Source organism: Bos javanicus, chromosome 12 (genome assembly GCF_032452875.1).
Source record: "Bos javanicus breed banteng chromosome 12, ARS-OSU_banteng_1.0, whole genome shotgun sequence".
In the NCBI taxonomy this organism is placed as follows: Eukaryota; Metazoa; Chordata; class Mammalia; order Artiodactyla; family Bovidae; genus Bos; species Bos javanicus.
In genome coordinates this window covers 80,589,661-80,614,941 of record NC_083879.1, presented here as the reverse complement: position 1 = coordinate 80,614,941, position 25,281 = coordinate 80,589,661, and the positions used below count along the sequence as shown (strand labels likewise).

General features: G+C 37.7%; 1 long non-coding RNA gene across 1 annotated transcript in view; it reads right to left on the bottom strand.

Moving 5' to 3' along the window:
* Positions 1-3,758: 3,758 nt before the first annotated feature.
* Positions 3,759-25,281, bottom strand: part of LOC133258103 (uncharacterized) — a 31,846-nt gene continuing 10,323 nt past the window's right edge. Inside the window, exon 3 of the long non-coding RNA XR_009739818.1 lies at positions 3,759-4,559. This is a non-coding gene — a long non-coding RNA (uncharacterized LOC133258103). The remainder of the gene's footprint in view (positions 4,560-25,281) is intronic.

Below are 25,281 nucleotides of genomic sequence, written 5' to 3'. Positions count from 1 at the left end.
CCACCCCTGAATGATTTACCTTTCCCGGAAAGATTATTAACTTCAGTTACCATAGGTCATATACCCATCCTAGAGGGATGGTTGAGTTGAATGGTCAAGTCGAATGCAGGCTCTCAAAATGAGGTAAGGGAATGAGATGAACTGACAAAAGTTGGGGGATTTCCAAAACGGAGTCTCAACTAAACTCAAGAAGTATTAATAAAACACAATGTAATTGAAAGTATCGGGCTTCCCTGGTGGCTCAGCGGTAGAGAATCTGCCTGCTAATGCAGGAGTCGTGGGTTTAATCTCTGGGTTGAGAAGACCCCCTGGAGAATGAAATAGCAACCCATTCCACTATTCTTGCCTGGGAAATCCCATGGACAGAGCAGCCTGGTGGGCTACAATCCATGGAGTCTCAAACGAGTTGGATACTTAGCATCTTAGCATCTAAACAACAGCAACAGCAACAACAATTGAAAGTATTATAAACATTAAGCATTTCTTAGCTATCACTATGCAGGTTTAAGTTTTCATTTTTATTTTTATATAAACATTTACATATTAGTTTTAATAATATGAATTATTGCCTGGAAAAATGCATTTCAAATTTAATATTTTCAAGAAAGAATTTGTGAAGCTTTTGCATGAAATATAGAACCAGGAAAATAGCCACTTTTCTTTTTTGCGAGCAACTTTTTGGCTACAGGTCTCATGTCACTCTCCTTCCTGACCATATGCAAAGCTGAAGATCGTTAACTTATATTAACTCAGTGCTGTATCGCTAGAAAGACCCTGTATACGTGATAATCATACTATCAGAGAATAAGGAAGATATATGCGTGCTGAGTTGTTTCAGTCGTGTATGACTCGTTGCAGCCCTATGAACTATAGCCCTCCATGCTCCTCTGTCCAAGGGATTCTCCAGGCAAGAACACTGGAGTGGGTTGCCACGCCCTCCTCCAGGGGATCTTCCCAACCCAGGGATCGAACCCATGTCTCTTGTGTCTCCTGCTTTGGCAGGTGATACCACTTAGCACTACCTAGAAAGCCCCAAGGAAGATACACATTCCCACCTTATAATTGTTTACATGATTTTCTTTTTTTCCGTGGGAATCCAAACACTTTAATAAGCAAGCTGAATAGTAATTATATGTGCTGCAGACCTAGGAATTCAGGCATGGGATAAGGCTGAGCAGAGGGAACTAAAAAGAGGGAGCTGTGAGCTGCCATGGACAAGGTGTCATGGAGTGTCATGTATATTGAGTGTATTGAGTGTCATGGAAATAAAAATTCATCCATTTTTCAGTATAGACACTGGCTGGCTCTGTAAGCCATGTGCAATGTCCTGCGGGCATATTAAACAGCAAAGCTTACGCCTAGCTTTGTCCCCTGCACTCACAGAATACTTTAATGAATTGAGTTGAGTGAGCTTAGCAATACTATTTTTTCCTGACAAACATCAGCTATTTTTTTTTTAATGTTTGGAAATAGCAAATCCTTGATTAAAGACCAAGAACATTCCCCCTCCTGATGTTTAAACCCATGCATATTGTAATGTGGAATTAATGTATCATTTCTGATTCATTTAATCTTATCTCATCACAATGTTATAATAACAGTGCTGCTTTACAGGCCAAATTGCTGTTCAGCTTTTAAATTAGGCATTTAAAAGAATCCAAAAATAATATTTTAACCAGGTATAAAAACAACTTGAAATCTGCCTGGTCTAAGCTAGTTGAAAACATGGATTTCGTGATTTCACGTGGGCTCCATACCACACATTCCTCTGTAACTACAGAACATAATCTTGCCAATCAATGCTAGGGGATCTCTCTCAGGGTCTTACCTTTACAACTGGTATAATGCCTGTGCACAGTACAGTCTAATTATTATAAAATTTTGGCTGTTTGAATTGTAAATATTTACACAAATTTTCCCCATAGATAAATTACTGTCTGAGATGTAAGTCCTTGGGACTTTCATTAAATATTTCAGCTATTTGTGGTACATTTCGTAAAATAATTCACTCCAGTATACCCAACATCTCTGGAAAATGGCATACGTTGCTTACTGTTGGGCAGTATTCTACATACTAGCGTGCACAGGAAATTATTCTGTTTTTCAGAAAAGGTCTAAATCGAATGCCTCAAATTGCTGATTTTCTATCTTTGCTTGATAGGTAGGAGAACTAGAGCATGTAATGGATGTCGTTAAAAGTATATTAACATGGAGTATGTTATATGGCAGAAAGAGAAATTTTGAGCTAATCCCAAATGATGTTTTTATCACTGCATGTCAATTAGATTAAACTGCTTTGGTAGGATTTATACAAGGAAAGGAAAGGCCATTGGGTGGCAAAACATGTTTCTGATTCATTATCTATACATCATTCATTATCTATACATCATTCATTCAAACTGGGCAATAAACAAGGTTTTATTGTTTTTCTACAGTGTGTTTGTCAGAGTGCTTCAAAACAGAAATACTAACCACATGTTGGTGATAAGAGAAAGAAAAAGAAAATTAAGACACTCAGTCATGTCCGACTCTTTGCTACCTCATGGACTGTAGCCCACCAGGCTCCTCTGTCCATGGGATTTCCCAAGCAAGAGTTCTGGAGAGACATGCCATTTCCTTCTCCAGGGGATGTTCCCGACCCAGGGACTGAACCCGAGTCAGATGCTGCAGGCAGACGCTTTATCATCTGCAACACCAGGGAAACCCTGTTGGTGGTAGAGATACTCATACAAACACTGAGAATTTTAATTTTTCTCAGAATTGTTCTTGGTATTTTTATGGAATACAGTAGCACACACAAGTTCAATTTATTTTAATCAGTCGAGATTTTTGTATGGATTAGACAAGTGTTCAGAGCAGTTCTGAACTTTAAAAACTAAGCATGTGAAAATGAAGAGCCTCATTTAGGGGATTAAAATTGACTAAATAAATATATCGTCATTTCTAGTAGATAGAAGAAAAACTCAGTAACTCAATCATTCCATATGATCAAGCTGGTAAAGAATTCTGAAACATATCAACAGATATCTGCAAGAGTTTTGCTAACTTTTACTTGAAAAAGTATGTGATAGGTGGGTGGATGTAGAACACCCACATCTATTACCTTGAAAAGTAAAGTGCTTGGAGCATGGATTCCCTGCCATTAGAATTCAACAATTGTGCCAATGCAAGAAATGAAGAAAACAATTTTTAAGAGACATACAGAATAACGGTATGAAGGAAGAAAAAGAAGTATTTACTCAAGTGCAGTTAGTCCAGAAAGCACTGCAGTGAAAATATGATTGTGGGGTCTGTATTCATTCTTTTTCAATGACTTTTACAGTAATATTTTATATTTATGTGGGGAAAAAAGGTGATTGCTGTAACTGCCAGCAGTAGAGACTCAGGCTGGGACCTGAAAAATCAAGCTGGTCTTTCTGCTTCTCACACAGGGCCTAATAATAAAGCTTCTTAGGAATTACTTCATTGACAATTTAGTCCATGATGTGCAAGGAGGTATACAATTCGACTTACTCTCCTGTAACTATATTGACTCTTGAGTTCTTGCAGCAGCAAAAACAGCTTGTTCCTGTGTAGAACAAACAGGCTTATGGCTCAAAATAACACCAATAAGAGATATGTTGAGAATGAAAGTGTCAATTTCATATAGTTTCTTTTCCTCATAAAACTGCACTTATAGTCCATCTGATACATTTTATTTCTCAGTGATACAAAGAAAAATATAAGATTCAATAGAGCATCACTGAGCCCCAGAAAAAGCAGAATAAAAATAAAACCTCAGTCAAAACAAGATAGTTTGAAACTCTTTCTTAGTGGTTCCCCATATTTAAGTTTGTTACCTCAAAAATAGAAATAAAAGGAGAAGGAAAAGTAGGATTTATTGGTTTGGTAAGAATTGAAATGGCATTTTCTTTTCTTGATAACATCATGGGCTCATCCACTTTTTTTTTCTTTGAATTTGAAAATTTAGAGCAAAATTTATACCTGTTTTGAGTATTAAATAAGTGCAACTTATAAAAATTTTAATACTCAGTGATAATATAAATGAAGTGTGTTCCATACTTTCCTTAGAAGGGCATTTTGTTATATGTTTGTTGCAAAAATACTTGCCTTATGTTTTTAAAAACATTAAAAATCTAGAAATGCATCATAATTCAAATAGAAATGCAGATCAATATTTATTGGATAAGGTTAATTAAAGAATCACATGTTATCAACAGAAACCCATAATTTGCATGTCAGATACTGGAAGGATCATGCGTTCAATTATGATTAATCTACATCATATCTGGAATTTTAATTTTTGAAATACTCCTGAATTAGGTAGGTGTCCTAAGCTAACTATCTGCAGTTGTTTTCTCAGTTTCTATTACACCTGCTAAGGAAACCTGCCCATGCTCATTCTAAACACCTGTTTGGTCTCCAGCTGGCTCTGCTGCTCTTGTTTCTCCATCTTTCTCTGTTCCTTGCTCCTCCTCCCCATCTTCCTCCGTCTTCTTCTTCTTCTCTTCCTTCTGCTCCTCCTCATTCTTGTCTGATATTTCCATCTTTTAGCTTTCCTAAAATAAAATAGATCAACAATTTTATTCAGTAACTTTTTGATTGCTAGAACTTACCTTGCCTAGTGGTATAGTGATGCTGCTGCATCTCATCAGTCGTGTCCGACTCTGTGCGACCCCAGAGACGGCAGCCCGCCAGGTTCCTCTGTCCCTGGGATTCTCCAGGCAAGAACACTGGAGTGGGTTGCCATTGCCTTCTCCAATGCATGAAAGTGAAGAGTGAAAGTGAAGTCGCTCAGTCGTGTCCGACTCCTAGCGACCCCATGGACTGCAGCCTACCAGGCTCCTCCGTCCATGGGATTTTCTAGGCAAAAGTACTGGAGTGGGGTGCCATAGTGACAATGCACTATAATAAGCAAAGGTGTAAAGGATGTCATATGTGTAACTTGTATGTGCAGGGTGCTGGGGTGTGTGTGTAGTATGCACTTCATTCTTTCCTTGAGACACATTCTGAAATGCGGATTTGCCTGATGAACATTTTTAGAATTTTTGATGTATGTGGCTAACATTTCAGAAACGCTGTGCCAATGTAGTCTACCAGCATTGTGGGAGTACAGATCTCTGACTGACTTTTCAATTCTCCTCCTGAACCCTCCACCTCCTCTCTCTTAATCTAGCCATGAAAACTCTCATCACGTCCAGTATGTCTTTCAGGTTTGTTTACAGTAGTTTTCGTGAGCACGTTGAATTTGTTATACAAAGTCTTCCTTTGGAGATTCTATGGTATTTAGAATTTTTGTCATTTAAAAAATATTTTTGAATAATCCCTACACTTATTTCAGATTATACATGTACATCAGTTTCCTACGAAATTCATTTTGATATATGTTATGTATTAGGTATTTAACTATGTCATTTCCAAATGATTAACAATTCTTCCATTATCTTTTATTAAATAATCTTTCTCTAATGGCCTTCTTGTCTCACTAGAATCATATTTTAAATTCTTAATTATAATTTAGAGAGCTTCTGACTTCTCTGAAAAATGTGACTACTCTACCTCAGTGGTACTTAATCTTACCAAATCAAATTCTTTTTTGTAATGTTCCCTTACAATTCTGAAATAAAACTTCTATTTAGTATAACCTCCTTCACACATATCTTTTTAAAAAATCAATAAACTGATGCAATTCTAATACAAATGAAAAAAGAGAGACTCATGTTAAAATTGCATATATATTTATATGTCTTTTTTAATGCTTCAGCCCTACTATCATAATGGCCATCGTGAAGTAATTAGAATCTTATATCTACTTGAATAAGAGAAGCATGACAAGTAAAACAACATTTAACTTAATATTGTCAACATTTCCTTTAATATACATGCACACACAGAGTTGATTCTCATCACTGATGTTGGTGTGTGCTATAAAGTTCCTGTGAATGCTGAATTGGTAAATACTAATCTATTGCCACTGAGGGAAATAGGGGGTTAGGTTCCTGTGACCCTCCAAACAGTATCATCAGCCAGGATCCCATTTGTATTCTATAGGCTTGTCAGTTTCCTTGTAAGATGAGCCAGTCTTATCAACTTTGAAAATCTGCTCTTACACATAATTTTTCCTATGTAAACCTTAGTTGGTATATTAAAAATTATTTCACAAACTCCTGGTCTGCCTAAAACTGATCCATAAATACTCTATATTTTTGTTAATGTAATAAACAAAGCATAGTGAACCAACTGCTTTGATCATTCATATTTTCTCACTGTAATTTCATATGTCTGGTATGCATCTGTTTGCTTATTTTATTTCATCCTTGGTAAAGTATCAGTATAGTTACAGCATCTGTAAGAAACTTTTAATAAATATCTTCATGTACTATCTCTATAGATTAGGACAACTCTGATGTATGTGTGCCTGGCTATTCAATTACCACTAAAAAGAAAGCTTTATAAAATGAGTTTTTATTAAAAAATAATTGTAACAAGGATTAAAGACTTTCTAATAACAAATTGCCAAAAATTAGATAGAGGAAAGTTTAATCAATAGACTTGAAAAAAATCTCAACAATAGTTTAAAAAAAAAGTCAATTCTTGAAGAAATGATTCTAAGTAAGGAAACAACATAAGTAAGAAATTAAGGGGGCTCCCTGATAGCTCAGTGGTAAAGAATCTGCCTGTCAAAGCAGTAGGTAAAGTTTGGATCCCTAGTCCAGGAAGATCCCACATGCTGTGGAACGACTAAGCTTGTCGCCACCACTACTGAGCCTGTGCTCCAGAGCCCGGCGGTCACAAGTACTGAGCCCATGTGTCACAAGTACTGAAGCCCGGCGGTCACAAGTACTGAGCCCATGTGTCACAAGTACTGAGCCCATGTGTCACAAGTACTGAAGCCTGGGGGTCACAAGTACTGAGCCCATGTGTCACAAGTACTGAGCCCATGTGTCGCAACTACTGAAGCCCGTGTGGCCTAGAGCCTGCTTGTAAAATAAAGAAATATAAAATGATAAATATCTTCAGGTACTAGCTCTATAGATTAGGGGAAAGAAAAGTTTATAAAATGAGCTTTTATAAAAAAAGAAAAGCCTATGTGTAACAATGAAGCCATAAATATATATATATATATATATATATATATATATATATATATATATACACACTCATTTTTACAAAAGTTAATACAACTGAGGAAGAGTTTGATAGAGAATGATTTTAAGTAAATAAAACTGATGGATTCTGTTTTCACTCCACTTGTAATTTAAAGTACAGAAAACTTTCCTCTGGTAATAGTCAAATAAGTGTATAAATAATGTATAAATTGTTTAAATCTATCTATAAAATGTAAAAGTCATCCTTAGCTGATCAGTCATTTGAAATGAGTTATATTCTGTAAACCATTCACCATAAAAATCACATGCAAAAATAAGGCCATGTTTCAGATAATTGTTAATCAAAATTTATTTGCCACATCTAGATAATTGAATGTAAGATATAAAAGACTGATTTTTTGGTGGGGGAAAGATTATGTGTAGATAATGGACAATAGACGTTTGATGTTTATGAACTTTGTAGAGGATTTAAAAAGGCATTTTGTTAATAGCTAACAAGTCTCAGAAAATCCATCAGCATTGAACACGATAAAGCTGGCTGGAACATATGATAAGATCTTTATGCGCAGGTGGAAGCATTTCATTATAGTTTCTTGCTATCTCAACTCACAGAGAACAAAGCCTGTTGGGCGTGCGCATTGAACCAACCAAATGGAATCAATCAAAAGAGTCACACAGCATCTGCAAACATCAGAGAATACAAACAAAGAGAGCGCAAGAAAATGCATCTCAAGGGCTCTGTTTGTAGAGGTCTGGCCTCTCTCAGATCCAGCCAAGCCCAGTGCAGGAGTTGGAGAGGCTTTGCTTAATGCACTGCCTAATGTCTTGGCTCTTCATACCCGACACACTCCATTACAGAGCATACGTTACACGGCCTGTGTACAGATCACTAGCTAGAACTGAAGCAACAATCAACCCAACAAGCACTCCCAACCCAAACAAACTTAAAAATTAATGCTGCAAAGGGAGAAGTGTGTTCTGAATCTCCATAAACCGGTATCTGTGCCAAATTAAAGGAATTTCAAAGGGGCCATGAAGAAGTATTATAGGAAATAAAAAAGAAAAAACGCTCCTTTGGTGTTTCATATTTTAATGGAGGGAAGAACACTTTCCATCCAAAAGTGCCCTCACCACTGTGTACGAGAGTCACAGGTGTGCCCTCAATCACTTGTTTAATCCCCTGCAAATTGTTGACCTTTACAAAACTGAAAGCAATTCTCTAGTCAGGTGAAGTATAAATAGTGGTGTATGAAACAGCCCCTGATTTCAATGAGTTTGGAGACTTGTAGGGAAATCAAGACACATGCTTAGTGTTAATAATGCAAGGTGAGATCATTACACACGAGTTTTTCAAAGTAGAAAAAACAGAAAGTAGAAAAAAATATCACCTTATCTCTGCACCATTTGTAATTTAGTATTTTGCCCAAGAAACAAAACAAATCAAATCAAAAAATCTAAATTTATGCATGTACCATGTATTATGGGGTAAATTATGATGAGAGAAGATCCCCTAGAGGAGGAAATGGCAACCCACTCAAGTATTTTTGCCTGGAAAATTCCATGGACAGACAAACATGCTGGGGTACAGTCCATGGGGTCACAAATAGTCTGACAAGACTGAGCACCACGCACGCATCAAGAGATCTAAAAATGTAAATGTCTCGAATAATGATGTGTTTGTTCCTTATAGACACACATATTTAGCCAGTATATCTGGTTATATAGTGGTGATGTGTAAATGCTACCAACTGCATAGAAATGCTGGTTATGCATGTATATTCAGGGATGATTTCCTTTAGGATTGACTGGTTTGATCTCCTTGCAGTCCAATGAACTCTCAAGCGTCTCCTCCAGTACCAGAGTTCAAAAGCATCAATTCTTTGGTGCTCACCCTTCTTTATGGTTCAAATCTCATATCTGCCCATGACTACTGACATGTTAGCTATTACTACCCTTGTTCTTATTATGATTATGGGTTGAGCTCTGTATACTGTCATTAATTACTGTATACTTCTCACTGACTTTCTATAGAAAAATAAGTTTCCTTCATTTCAAAATGAGAAAATTGAGGGGTAAAGAAATCAAATGTTTTACTCAGATACATATAGCAAATAAATAAAAGAACTACGATCTGAAGCTGAGTCCAAATTATTTCCAAGCCTCTTATACTAAATTCTATGATTAACTGGTTATTATTATAAATGTCAATATTCAAAGCTCTTTAAATAATTTTTTAAACTTGTATGATCGTGTGTCCTTTACAGCATTTAAAAATATACATATTCATTTGAGGTGTAGAATATATAAGTACAGTTGTTGCCTCATTTAATCATCACACTCACAACCATAACTTATGAACCTGGTGTTGTAATTTCATTTTGTAGATGTGGAATGGATGCTTGGATGAATTGACTTTCCCAAAGTTAAATGGCTTTAGCTGTAAATGAAAATATCAAAAAAAGCTGAAAGTTAGTTTCTTGTTGTCAAACACTTTACTGAAACTTTCCATAAAAGAACTCATGTTACATTCCTAATGAACTTTGTCAAGGATGATTCATATTTTACAGAGAAAAAAAAAACAAGAGTCAAGACTCAAATCTGGATTTGCTTAATGGCAATGCCCTTGCTTTCACAGTCTTGTAGAATCACTTCCTGCTTAAGCCTTTGAACAAGTGTTCAGTTGAGACTCAGGAAGTCCTGCAGCCTAGGCCAGAGGTGAGCTTATTCTTGCTTCCCAGGTAACTCAGTGGTAAAGAATCCGCCTTCCAAAGCAGGAATCATAGGAGACATGGGTTGGAACCCTGGATCGGGAAGATCCCCTGGAGTAGGCCCATTCGTGTGTTCTTGCCTGGGAAAACCCGTGGACAGAGGAGCCTGGCAAGCTACAGTCCCCCCCACAGTGCTGCAAGTAGTCGGACATGACTGAGCGAAAGAGCACGTATGCACACTTCCTGTTTATGTCTTTGAACAAGTGTTCATTTGAGACTCAGAAAGTCCTGCAACATCACCCAGAGGTGAGCTGATTCTTGCTTGGAGAATTTTAGGAACAGGTATTAACCTCCAGCTTCTTAAGTCGTAAACTAACTTCAGTGTGGTCCCCGTAGAAAGTCTGATATAGAGCATCTCTCCCTGTTAATGGGCCTTCCAAGAAGAGTCAATTGTCGATGGCTTGCAAAGTACTTAAATGAATTAACTTGCTGTGTGAACTTATTTTCTAATGTCAAGGTGTCCTGGAGGAGGAAATGAGGTAGAAAATGATAATGCTTAACCCTTCCATAAAAGCTGTCATGGTGACATGGGATCCTATCTTAGAGAAATGGTTTGAAGATCGGGGTTTAGAGATTAAGTAAGATAGTGCCACTTACTGTTCATTCTATGAAAATAAAAGGTGATAGATAAGTTTTTACGGGCAAGGGAGAGAAATCAAGAAGAGAGAGGAAAAAAAAAACTTTGCTATATAATTGAAGCATATCAGGATGAATCCTTTTAAGGAAGCGACTTCTTAAATTGGTGAACACTGGCATTAAAAGGATGGCTGCAATCTAAGACCTTTAGTAGGATCATTAATTTTATATTTCATGTTTTCTACTTGACTTATTCATTTTATAAAATTTGCTTAGGCACCATTTAAATGTTAAAAATATTAAAAAATACTGATGGGACTTTATTAGTTAAAATGTTGGAATCATAATGGCCTCTCTGTGTTTTCTTCCCTCTTGTACTAAAATGAAGTAGTTTTTCAGATAAACATCAAAATGGTAAATTACAGTCTCTTTTTTTAGAAGCCTTTTCTCTAACTTCTCTGTGTACCCTGCCTCAATTTCTATTAAATCAAGCCCACTTTCTCTAAAGGCAGAGTTTGCTAAAAGCACTCAGAGCAGGACCAACTTATAAAATGAAAGGAACTATTCATTACGTTCAAGTGTAAGTTTGAATAGCATTCAGAAAATGCACTAAATTGGGGTGAAAAGTCCACATACACATAGCTAACAGCTCATCTTCACGTTAGCAAAAAAGACTTTATGTTCTTTTTGGTGGGGGGTGCATGCCACCAGTTCTCTCTCAAGTGTAATGAATCATGTGTATCCAAGTAGACTTTAAAATTTAAGTAAGACAGTCTTAGAAAAACAAGTATAACACACTTTATAGGAACATTGACATATTATGTGGTGGTAAGCATACAAATCAAAAGGCAAAAAATGTTAAAGAACTAAATAGGAACTCAAAACCCATAGAAGTATCTGTTTTGAAGCAAATTCATTATGTACTGTCAATACGTTATAGCCATCCCATATATAGAAACCTTCAAGTTGCAAACTCTACAGAATGACAATGTGGAGCTCACTGCTGCTGCTGCTGCTGCTAAGTCGCTTCAGTCACGTCCAACTCTGTTGGGATTCTCTAGGCAAGAACACTGGAGTGGGTTGCCATTTCCTCCAATGCATGAAAGTGAAAAGTGAAAGTGAAGTCATTCAGTCGTATCTGACTCTTAGCGATCCCAAGGACTGTAGCCCACCAGGCTCCTCTGTCCATGGGATTTTCCAGGCAAGAGTACTGGAGTGAGCTGCCGTTTCCTTCTCCAGGGTAGTTCCTGGAGAAAAATATCCTCAAAACCAGCTCTCCTGCATTTTAGGCAGATTCCTTACCGACTGAGCCACGAGGGAAGACCATGTCAATGTTTAAGACATCAGTTCAGTTCAGTTGCTCAGTCATGTCTGACTCTTCACAACCCCATGAATCGCAGCACACCAGGTCTCCCTTTCCATCACCAACTCCCTGAGTTCACTCAGACTCATGTCCATCGAATCAGTGATGCCATCTAGCCATCTCATACTCTGTCATCCCCTTCTCCTCCTGCCCCCAATCCCTCCCAGCGTGAGTCTTTTCAAATGAGTCAACTCTTCTCATGAGGTGGGCAAAGTATTGGAGTTTCAGCTTTAGCATCAGTCCTTCCAATGAACACCCAGGACTGATCTCCTTCAGAATGGACTGGTTGGATCTCCTTGCAGTCCAAGGGACTCTCAAGAGTCTTCTCAACCACCACAGTTCAAAAGCATCAATTCTTTGGCGCTCAGCTTTCTTCACAGTCCAACTCTCACATCCATACATGACCACAGGAAAAACCATAGCCTTGACTAAACGGACCTTTGTTGACAAAGTAATGTATCTGCTTTTGAATATGCTGTCTAGGTTGGTCATAACTTTCTTTCCAAGGAGTAAGTGTCTTTTAATTTCATGGCTGCAATCACCATCTGCAGTAGTTACATTTAGAAAAAAAATATGCAGTGTTTAATGGGACCTATTTATATTTGTTTGTTGTTTATATGAAATTCAAATTTGATGGGATGTCATGTATTTATGAAGTAAAGTGAAAGTCACTCAGTGGGCGTCCGACTTTTTGCAACCCCATGGCCTATACAGTCCTTGGAATTCTCCAGGCCAGAATACTGGAGTGGGGAGCCTTTCCCTTCTCCAGCGGATCTTCCCAACCGAGGGATTGAACCCAGGTCTCCTGTGCTGGCAGGCAGATTCTTTAGCACCAGCGCCACCTGGGAAGTCCAATTTTGTTGGACTAGGAATAAATTGGACTTACCAACATGCTCTCAGAATGGAACTCATTCACATATAGGAGACTTACTATAGAAGGAAACCGAGTCAACGTCAATTTTGAGCAATTTCTTGGAGGGAGAGGGAGAGCAGACGTTTTGAGTGTGTTTTTGAGCCCAAGGAACACGTTCATGTGCCCACGATTGTCCTCCCTTCCGATGCCAGTCGTATTTCTGATGTCTCTGGGCTGTGCAGTATTCCACGTGTGCATGATTATAGATACATCTCAGCTGTTTTCTGCATCATGGAGATGACAAGAGACATCATCTCCAATTGCTCTAACCCTTGAGCTTTGAGGAAATCAAACCAGTCAATTCTAATGGAAATCAACCCTGAATATCAGTTCCTTCCAAAGAACTGATGCTGAAGTTGAAGCTCCAATACTTTGGCCACCTGATGCAAAGAGCAAATCATTGGAAAAGACCTTGATGCTGGGAAAGATTGAAGGCAAAAGGAGAAGGAGGCAGCAGAGGACAAGATGGGTAGACAGCATCACCAACTTGGTGGACACGAATCTGAGCAAACTTCAGGAGATAGCGAAGGACAAAGAAGCCTGGCATGCTGCAGTCTATGGGGTTGCAAAAGAATCGGGCATGACTGAGCAACTGAACAACAGCAAACAGCTAGTATAAGCACATTTCTCTGTACTAGCTCTGATTGCAACTCGTCCCTCCCTCTTGGTAAAGTACATCAGAATGAAAATGAAGTGATAATTTGGTAAGGATAACCACACATTTACTGGAAATATTTTAAAATGTTAGAAGGAGGTTGATTCTTAGTAGAAATAATTTATTGTTACTGCAATAAGATTGTGGCTCACTCATATGCCAGGCCATGGAAGTTGTGACCAGAGAACTGATTTAAGGACACAAGAAAGATAAAGGCTGTCAATGTCCCCTTATCCCTGCCTTCAGATGAAAACCTTAACTCTAGACTTGAATCAGGGTTAGTCTTTGACTGATAAAGGGATCCTGGCTTTAAGATAATCTACAACTCAAACAAATTTGGTATAAAGAGCCATGTGTTAACACTAATTTGCATTCATCCTTATGGATAAAAGTCAACAACCATAGGTCATAATAGAAAATTTTTAAACATTCATTATTTTTTCTTAAGAAAAAGTGGACTACAAGTGTCATGATAACAAGGAAGAAAATATTTATCGAATGGTCTTCCTGCTCCAATCAAACCATAATCTGGGAAGAGCTGATTATTTCATTAAGCATCTCCTTAAAAGAAAGTCTGCACAGACTTAGAGAACAAACTTATGCTTACTGGTGGTGGTGGGGGGGGGTGGTGGTTGGGGGAAGTGATAGCTATGGAGTTTGGGGTGGACATATACACACTGCTCTATTTAAAATGGATAACCAACAAGCACCTACTGTAGAGCACAGGGAACTCTGATCAGTGTCATGTGGCAGCCTGGATGGAAGGGGAGTTAGGGGGAGAATGGATGGCTGTATATGTCTGGCTGAGTTCCTTTGCTGCTCACCTGGAACTATCTCAACATTGTAAATTAGCTGTATTCCAGTACAAAATAAAAAGTTTAAAATTTCAAAAACAGAACAAAAAGAAAATAAAAGAAAGACAGACTGTACCAGAGCAGAGCCAAATCACCAGGAAGATGGAGGAATTTAAGATAGGAAAGTGTAGCAAATAAATCTAGGCAGCAGAAATGACATATTTTAATATTAAGTGTCTATGGAAAAGTTTAATTTTATGCTGACTTGTTTATATATATATATATATATGTATGTATGTATGTATATATGATCAAGGTCTTCAGGATAGAACACTACTGAATTTCCCAGTGCAATTAATATAATATTACAGATTACTTCTAAGAAGGTCATAAATTTTGGAAATACTTAAAAGCAGGTTATTTTTCATTCATGATTTATTATTTGAAAAGTTATTCACATAATATATCTAAGGAAAAAAGCATCTCCAAGATTTAAACAAAGATTTTTGATAACTGAGTAAGACTATTTCAGTCGTTGGTATGAAGACACAGCTCTTTAAAATATGTCAGACATATTTTGGTTTATAAAGAGCTACCATGTTTTGGGGCTTCCCTGATAGCTCGGTTGGTAAAGAACCCACCTGCAATGCAGGAGACCCGGGTTCAATTCCTGTGTTGGGAAGATCCGCTGGAGAAGGGAAAGGCTACCCACTCCAGTATTCTGGCCTGGAGAATCTGATGGACTGTATAGATCATGGGATCTCAAAGAGTTGGACACGACTGAGCAACTTTCATGTCCACCTTGTGTTTTATTTGCATTAAAATATTTAAGCATATGACTATTTTCAGGGACATAGTTTTTACACAATGTTCTGATGGACAGGCACAATTATAGTTTAGCCCCTAGGTAAACTATTATTCACCTGCTACTCACCCTAGGTTATTATTCACAGCCTTTATTGACTGAAAGCTTACAGTTTTTTCTCTCCTAGTTCTCAGTAGTATAGTAAATAAATGGAAATCCCTTCTTTGCCCCATGATTTCCTTCTGTTTTATAATCTCGTGGCTATGAAGCTTTCAAGTATAAAAAGGATCTATTTCTTTAGTAGCTATTGTACTATTTATGACCATTCATTCACTATTCAACTCTGAAAATACTGAATTTAAGGTCAACTCATTTGCTATTAATAGACTGGTTTTGACAAAACTGATTCGTATGTTCTGAAAACTATTTCCATAAAATATATGAAGAGGTATTTCATTGTGTGTAAGTTTTTGGTTGTTTTGTGTTTTGTGCTTTGTTTTTATCAATAGCAGACATCTTGAAAGAAATTGGAAAATGCAATGTTTGAGGAAATAAAATTTTAAATCAGAGAAAAGTAGAATATTTATAATTTAAATTATTCAGAATTATCTTTCCAAATGGATTAGGTTTATTTTAAATAAAAGAAAAATAAAAACTTTAACCAGTTCTTTCCAATCACTTTTGTTTGTGGACAAACTTACAGGTAAATTTGTTACCTGGAACATTTTTTCTTTACCAAAAATTATATATATATATATATATATATATATCACACAGATAAGAATAAGACTAAATATTCTATTAATTTATCCATTAAAGCTAATAGCTATGAAGATTGGAATTTCTTAAAAACTTTTAAAATGAAATTAAAAAAATTTTTTTTGCTTTTCTGTACAGGCTAATTTTGCCTTTTCTAGGGCTTCCCTGATGGTTCAGTTGGTAAAGAATCCGCCTGCAATGCGGGAGATCAGGATTTGATCCCTGGGTTGGGAAGATCCCCTGGAGAAGGAAAAAGCTAGCTACTAGAGTATTCTGGCCCGGAGAATTCCACAGACATATAGTCCCTGGGGTCACAAAGAGTCTGACACGACTGAGCGACTTTCACTTCCAACACTGCTTTTAAGATCAGTTTTCAACCCTGCTCTTCATTTACATTTGCTCACTAAAGCCACAGGTCCCCAGATGGCAGTTCCTTCATGTACATCACTTTTAGAGAAATTCCATGCCCTTTAAAGCTGCACATGATACATATCTAACTCCTTCCCATTAATTTCTTTTCAAATGAATAACTGAAGGCAGAGTATCATTTCATAACTGTATTTATAACTTATTTTTATGTAAGTCTTGGAGTTCTTCAATCTCAACCCATGTGTTAATCTTTTCTAATTTCATAGTATTAGAACGTAGTTGCTGTGTTCTAGGGAGAAGGCAGTGGCACCCCACTCTAGTACTCTTGCCTGGAAAATCCCATGGATGGAGGAGCCTGGTGGGCTGCAGTCCATGGGGTCGCTGTGAGTCGGACACGACTGAGCGACTTCACTTTTACTTTCCACTTTCATGCATTGGAGAAGGAAAGGGCAACCCACTCCAGTGTTCTTGCCTGGAGAATCCCATGGACGGAGAAGCCTGGTGGGCTGCAGTCCATGGGGTCGCAGAGTTGGACATGACTGAAGCGACTTAGCAGCAGCAGCTGTGTTCTAAGAAGCACAGGGTTGATATAAGTTTCCTTGAGCTGACAGTGGGATCTGCACAGGCATGGAAGTATAGATTTGTGAATGAACAGATAAAGAAATGGGTGAAACTGTTTGGATTTAACCAGAGAAATTTTATTTACACAGAAAACAGAAATGATCTTCTAAAAGTGATCTTAAAGAAGGTTTAATCTAGTTCACAGTGAAATCTCTTAAATCGAAATCAGATTTCTATCTCAATGACCGTTTGTCTCCTTGGTTTGCTGTTCTTTGAAATGTCAGATCAAATTTCTTAGAAGGTGTTTGTTTGTTTGCTGTGAGTCAAAGTGCTTTTCCTGAGCGCCCTTTGTCAATATCTTGTTTTGGCGGACAGCTGTGCCCCCTTATCTGGGAGGGCATGTTGCCCAAGACCCCCCGTGGATGACTGAAGCCAGGGATAGCACCAAACCCTATATATACTGTGCCTTTTTCCTATACATACATATCTAGGATAAATTTATAAATTGTGCACTGTAAGAAATTAATACTAAGAACCAATTATAAAACAGAGCAATTTTAACAATATACTGTAATTAAAGTTATATGAATGCAAACTATATTACTGTCCAAATTTACAGCTTTGTTCATCTTAACTAACCCTCATCAAGCACTGTGGCAATAAATTTTGCAGTTTGAATGGGATAGCAAAACAAGCACAAAGTTTTTTTCCTTCTTCACAATTTCATAGATACAAGTTTTATTCTTACTGTAGATCTTAGCATTAGCAACCACAATATACCTTTTTTTTTTCCCTTTGGGTAGTCTAGGACTTTCACCTCTTTACTTACAATAAGCACTTTATGGCTTCTCATTGGCATATCTGAATTGCCAGCATCACTGCTCTTGCCCTTTGGGGCCATTATTAGGTAAAATAAGGGTCCCTTGAACACGAGCATTGCAACATTTAATCTGATGATTCAGCAGCTACTAAGCTACTACTAGTAAGGATGTGCTGGATAAAGAGATGTTTGACATTCTAGGCAGAAGGGAGCAGGTCAAGTCGGATTTGATCACCTTACTTAGAATGGCTTACAATTTTAAATTTATGAATTATTTCTTGAATTTTTCATTTAATATTTTCAAATTGCAGTTGACTATGAGTAACTGAAATTGCAAAAAGTGATACTATGGGTTGGTGGGGGGGGTGGCGGTTGGTGTGATTGTACTTGCTTAATTCCAAGTATCTAAACCTATATTCTAATCACCACATGTTATCTTAACTGTCAAATGTATTATTGATTGTTGAGAAATATCTTGCCTGAAGAATGACTCCCATTCTTCACTTTGATAGAAATAAAACTTTTTTTTCTGCTAAAATAACAAGATCTGACATATTAATCGTATCTTTAAGTATCAACTAATACAAAGAATAATTTGAACCCTGAACTGCTTCTGCGTAATTATAAAATTAAACATAAAATTTGGAAAGTAAAATAATATTAGTTTTTATTTTCTAAATCCCATTTGCTTGCTACAGTGGTGGAAATAAAGTCACTCAAATGCAAGAAGAAGCAGTCTTTAAGTGAATACAGCTTCTGAATCTGAAAAGCCAGGTTCCAATCCAGTATCACTGTTTTACCATCAGTATGACCTCAATCAAGTTACTTGACTTCAACTCATTAATCTCTAAAACAGTCTGAAAATTTTCTTCCTCTGAGGTTGTGAAAATCAAGTGGAATAATGGAGCACAATCTCTGTCTGGAGTTAGAATACATGAAGAACATGAAAAATATTTTTATAAGACAGTATTTGACAAGAACCAGAGTTAAAATGTAAATATATCATGGGTAACATTAACAGTCATGAACATGGTAAACTGTATTTGTTTAGCATGGTTCTACCTTGGAACACAGACGTACTGAGGACAGAAGCTGTTGATTTTTGATAGTATCCTTGAGGGTCGGTGAAGGGAGGACAAATAAGCCCCATGAGTTATTTGACTTGAGGTCTTGTCAGGAGACCCCCCTTGCATTTCTGGAACCTGAAAAGGAGACACACAGATTTCAACAACTTCTCCTGTGGGATACTGCAGTTTGGTGAGGGCAGGCCTACTGTGACATAGTCATACACTAATATACTTCATTAAAAAGGGTCACCCCCAAGGTAAAACTTTGAATGTTAGAGAGAATAAATCTAAGATTATCATCAATAGTAAAAAAAAAGGAACAGGTATCCTATAGAAACATGATTCTTACAGAAAAGGAACAGACACTCACTCCATAAAAAGCATGTCTTGCCCCATTAAAGACTATATTGATTTGTTGTTATTTAGTCGCTACATCATGTCCAACTCTTTTGAGATCCCTTGGACTGTAGCCCACCAGGATTCTCTGTCCTTGAGATTTCCCAGGCATGAATACTGGAGTGGATTTTGTTTCTTTCTCCAGGGGATCTTCCTGACCCAGGGATCAAACCCAGGCCTTCTACACTAGCAGACGAGTTGTTTACCACTGAGCCATGTGGGAAGCCCGTACTTAAAGCCAAATCAGATGTTAGTTCAGTAACGGTAGTAGGACACACTTCAAATATTTTTCAAAGGGCTAATATGAACTGCCATACAACCCAGCAATCCCACTGCTGGGCATACACACCAAGGAAACCAGAATTGAAAGAGACACGTGTACCCCAATGTTCATCACAGCACTGTTTACAAAAACTAGGACATGGAAGCAACCTAGATGTCCATCAGCAGATGAATGGATAAGAAAGCTGTGGTACATATACACAATGGAAGAATACTCAGGTATTAAAAAAGAACACATTTGAATCAGTTCTAATGAGGTGGAAGAAACTGGAGCCTATTATACAGAGTGAAATAAGTCAGAAAGAAAAACACCAATATAGTATACTAACGCTTATATATGGAATTTAGAAAGATGGGAACAATGACCCTATATGTGAGACAGCAAAAGAGACACAGATATAAAGAACAGACTTTTGGGCTCTGTGGGAGAAGGCGAGGGTGGGATGATTTGAGAGAATAGCATTGAATCATGTATATTATCATATGTGAAATAGATCGCCAGTCCAGGTTCAATGCATGAGACAGGGCGCTCAGGGCTGGTGCACTGGGATGATCCTGAGGGATGGGATGGGGAGGGAGGTGGGAGCGGGGGTTAGGATGGGGAACACGTGTACACCCATGGCTGATTCATGTCAGTGTATGGCAAAAACCACCACAATATTGTAAAGTAATTAGCCTCCAATTAAAAGAAATACATTGATTTACAAAAAAAGGGCTGCTGCTGGTGCTGCTGCTAAGTTGCTTCAGTCGAGTCTGATTCTGTGCGACCCCATAGACAGCAGCCCACCAGGCTCCGCCATCCCTGGGATTCTCCAGGCAAGAACACTGGAGTGGGTTGCCATTTCCTTCTCCAATGCATTAAAGTGAAAAGTGAAAGTGAAGTCGCTCAGTAGTGTCCGACTCTTAGCGACCCCATGAACTGCGGCCCACCAGGCTCCTCCATCCATGAGATTTTCCAGGCAAGAGTACTGGAGTGGGATGCCATTGCCTTCTCCAAAAAAGCCTGCTGCTGCTGCTGCTGCTAAGTCGCGTCAGTCGTGTTCGACTCTGTGCGACCCCAGAGACGGCAGCTCACCAGGCTCCCCCGTCCCTGGGATTCTCCAGGAAAGAACACTGGATTGGGTTGCCATTTCCTTCTCCAATGCATGAAAGTGAAAAGTGAAAGTGAAGTCGCTCAGTCGTGTCCGACTCCTAGCGACCCCATGGACTGCAGCCCACCAGGCTCCTCCATCCATGGGATTGATTTTCCAGGCAACAGTACTGGAGTGGGGTGCCATTGCCTTCTCTGACAAAAAAGGCTAATATGTATTAAAATATAGTAGCCTTTTTCATCTTTATGGCTTCTTTAATTACTCTTTTTTAATTGAATGTGTCTAAGATGTATTGCATGAATGATGCTGTGAGATACTCCACTCCAAACAGATGCTGTTTCACACAGAGATAGTCATGATCACCAACTGACTATAAAAGCTCAGAGGACACTTGAAAGAGCACAGAATTGCTTTTCCATTTTAGGAAAAATTTAGTAGGATTGTGGAATATTTTTTGCTAAATCAATATCAAATCCACACCTCACATCATATGAAAACAGCACCCACTCTAAAAACATAGGCTTTGTATAAAGCAGCTTTTATGTATGCGATTCACTACTTTTTTCAAGATTGAACCAATACAAACAGAACTTCATGAACAAAACTCACTTTTTTCATAATGCAAAATATCTCATAGAGTTTTTTGCTTTGATAATTTGTTGAAATCATAATATTTTCTATTTGGATTAAATAAAATATACTATTATTTTAATTTCATCTAAGTTTTTTAAATACAGATATTAGAAAGTTTAAAATTAAACAAATTCTTATTTGTTGAATATCTTTTTACGTGAATGTGTGTGGAAGTCTTATCAAATTCCTTTTCTCTTTTATGATCTAATCTTTCTTGCATTAATCAGTTAATGTGCTGTTACATGGATAGAGTGTTCTAAGGGTCAGCCATCCTTACTCTTGAATGCCTCGACCCAACATAATCATATGTTTTTAATCTATAACACAGGATTGGTCCAATAATATTTTACTTATATCTAAATGACTGCCAACTGATATGACTAGTGTGTAACTTTTCCCTCTTGTTCTGTCCTTCCTGGGTATTGGTGTGAAGGTAACACTAGCCTAATACAGTGAAAAGCTAGCCTGACAAATCTTATGAATAGATATTTTGCTCAAGATAAAATTTGTTAAGTGATCATAGAATCATTAATATTTTCTAATTTTACTTGTATCAGTTTTGATAATGTAAACTCTTGTAGTTAGCATTTTTTTCTTCTACATTATTTAAGTGACTTGTCCTTTCAGGAATTTCTCAATCTAGAATTAGCTAATATCCTATAACAAATCATAATGGAAAATAATTTATGTAAAAGTTAATGTGTATTTATGTATAACTGAATCAATTTGCTGTACAGCAGTAATTAACACATTGTAAATCAGTTATACTACAATATAATAAAATATGTTTAAATAATTTTAGTATGTGACTTTTTGCTAGAAAAATTTTCTCTTTAACACCTTCTATGAATAACAATGGAAAAGAAATGCAAAAAAGCAAAATGGCTGTCTGGGGAGGCCTAACAAATAGCTGTGAAAAGAAGAGAAGCGAAAAACAAATGAGAAAAGGAAAGATATAAACATTTGAATGCAGAGTTCCAAAGAATAGCAATAAGAGATAAGAAAGCCTTCTTCAGCGATCAATGCAAAGAAATAGAGGAAAACAACAGAATGGGAAACACTAGGGATCTCTTCAAGAAAATCAGAGACACCAAAGGAATATTTCATGCAAAGATGGGCTCGATAAAGACAGAAATGGTATGGACCTAACAGAAGCAGAAGATATTAAGAAGAGATGGCAAGAATACACAGAAGAACTGTACAAAAAGATCTTCACGACCCAGATAATCACGATGGTGTGATCACTGACCTAGAGCCAGACATCCTGGAATGTGAAGTCAAGTGGGCCTTAGAAAGCATCACTACGAACAAAGCTAGTGGAGGTGATGGAATTCCAGTTGAGCTATTCCGAATCCTGAAAGATGATGCTGTGAAAGTGCTGCACTCAATATGCCAGCAAATTTGGAAAACTCAGCAGTGGCCACAGGACTGGCAAAGGTCAGTTTTCATTCCAATCCCAAAGAAAGGCAATGCCAAAGAATGCTCAAACTACCAAACAATTGCACTCATCTCACACGCTAGTGAAGTAATGCTCAAAATTCTCCAAGCCAGGCTTCAGCAATACATGAACCGTGAACTTCCAGATGTTCAAGCTGGTTTTAGAAAAGGCAGAGGAACCAGAGATCGAATTGCCAACATCCGCTGGATCATGGAAAAAGCAAGAGAGTTCCAGAAAAGCATCCATTTCTGCTTTGTTGACTATGCCAAAGCCTTTGACTGTGTGGATCACAATAAACTGTGCAAAATTCTGAAAGAGATGGGAATACCAGACCACCTGACCTGCCTCTTGAGAAATCTGTATGCAGGTCAGGAAGCAACAGTTAGAACTGGACATGGAACAACAGACTGGTTCCAAACAGAAAAGGAGTTCTTCAAGGCTGTATATTGTCACCATGTTTATTTAACTTCTATGCAGAGTACCTCATGAGAAGGTACTCTTCTGATACTCATCTGGTACTCTGATGAATAACAATTAAACTAAACTTTCAAATTCTTTTGTTTTTGTTATTTTTCAATTGTATTTTTTAGTATGTGTCATTAAATCTTCAGTTCAGTTCAGTTCAGTCGCTCAGTCGTGTCCGACTCTTTGCGACCCTATGAATCTCAGCACGCCAGGCCTCCCTTTCCATCACCAACTCCCGGAGTTCACTCAAACTCATGTCCATCAAGTCAGTGATGCCATCCAGCCATCTCATCCTCTGTCGTCCCCTTCTCCTCCTGCCCCCAATCCCTCCCAGCATCAGAGTCTTTTCCAATGAGTCAACTCTTCGCAGGAGGTGGCCCAAGTACTGGAGTTTCAGCTTTAGCATCATTCCTTCCAAAGAAATCCCAGGGCTCATCTCCTTCAGAATGGACTGGTTAGATCTCCTTGCAGTCCAAGGGACTCTCAAGAGTCTTCTCAACCACCACAGTTCAAAAGCATCAATTCTTCGGCACTCAGCCTTCTTCACAGTCCAACTCTCACATCCATACATGACCACAGGCAAAACCATAGCCTTGACTAGACGAACCTTTGTTGGCAAAGTAATGTCTCTGCTTTTGAATATGCTCTCTAGGTTGGTCATAACTTTCCTTCCAAGGAGTAAGCGTCTTTTAATTTCATGGCTGCAGTCACCATCTGCAGTGATTTTGGAGCCCAAGAAAATAAAGTCCGACACTGTTTCCACTGTTTCCCCATCTATTTGCCATGAAGTGATGGGACCAGATGCCATGATCTTCGTTTTCTGAATGTTGAGCTTTAAGCCACCTTTTTCCCTCTCCTCTTTCACTTTTGTCAAGAGGCTTTTTAGTTCCTCTTCACTTTCTGCCAAAAGGGTGGTGTCATTGATCATAATGTTGTGTATTTAAAATTTCCACCATGTAAGATATCTTCAGAAGGACTGAAGCTGAAGCTCCAATACTTTGACCTGGTGCAAACAGCCAACTCATTGGGAAAGCCCCTGATGCTGGGAAAGACTGAAGGCAAAAGGAGAAGAGGATGGGACAGGATGAGATAGGTGGATGGCATCACTGACTCAGTGGACATGTCTGAGCAAACTCTGGGAGAAAGTGAAGGACAGGGAGGCCTGGCCTGCTGTAGTCCACGAGGTTACAGAGTCAGACGTGATTTAGAGACCGAACAACAACAACAAATGTATCTTAGTAAACTCCTCTTACTTATAATAATATCACTGTGGTTAGAGCTGTGGTGAATATTTTTTTTATATGCCTAAACAATACAGTCTTCACAAAGGTTCCCTGACCTCATTTTATCTTTATATTTCAGATAAACATTCTAATTCCCAGACTTGGTCATCATTGTATTTGCTATTATCTTATTAAGTCAGTGTCTAACATTGCCTTAATTTTTTTAATTGGTAGAGTGATTTGATTCCAACTTTTTTTACTAATATTAATATTGCATATATAATGTTTATATGCAGCAATGGAAAAATCTACTATATATTTCTACTACTAATTCTCATATTTTTCCACTAACTTTTTTTCCTGTGGATATGTTCTCTTCCTGTATTTGCTGATGACTTATTACTGGAGAAATATCTGTGGTAGTTTTGTCAGTTTTTGTCGTGTTAAACATTTTTATGCTAATTGCTCTCCTCAACACTTCCTGGACCGTGCATGTATTATACATTCCACATCCAACGTCAAGTCTTGGATAATATATTTTTGAGAAGGGTATTTTATTTTATATCATCTTTTGTGCCTAGAACAGAAAAGACATGTTCCTCCTGATAAGTTGGCAGAACTTTCTTAGAGGCTAATTCATTAATTTATTCCATTGTATTTAGTGACCACCTCAATTTTCCTACTTTACGGGCTAAAGATTTTTCTGTATTTTGTTTGTTCCCCAAACCTTTGAATATTTAAACATCCTGAGAATGGCCAAACAGAGACCCATCTTAACACTCTTTTTTTACAGTTACCTTTTCATCTTTACCCTTTGGGAATTTCCCCCACTTTTTGTGTGTGCCATTTCAGTTAATCCTTTATAAGATCATGTATCACAGTTTACCCAGCATTTTCAGATGTTTTATTATTATATAAAACATGTTTCTTTGCAAGAACTTTACTTTCCCGATCCTCATTCAATTTACTCATTTAAAATCCAGCACCATGGCATCTGTTTTCTCTAACGCTTTCTAAAATGGCTCCCATGCTGATTAATTTTCCCTGTCAACCTGACTAGACTAACAGGTACCCAGGTATTTGGTCAATCATGTCAAGATGTCACTGTAAGGATATTTTAAGATGAGATTAACATTTAAATCAATAAACTTTGAGAAAACAGATTATTCTCCAAGATGTGGGTCGACCTCATCT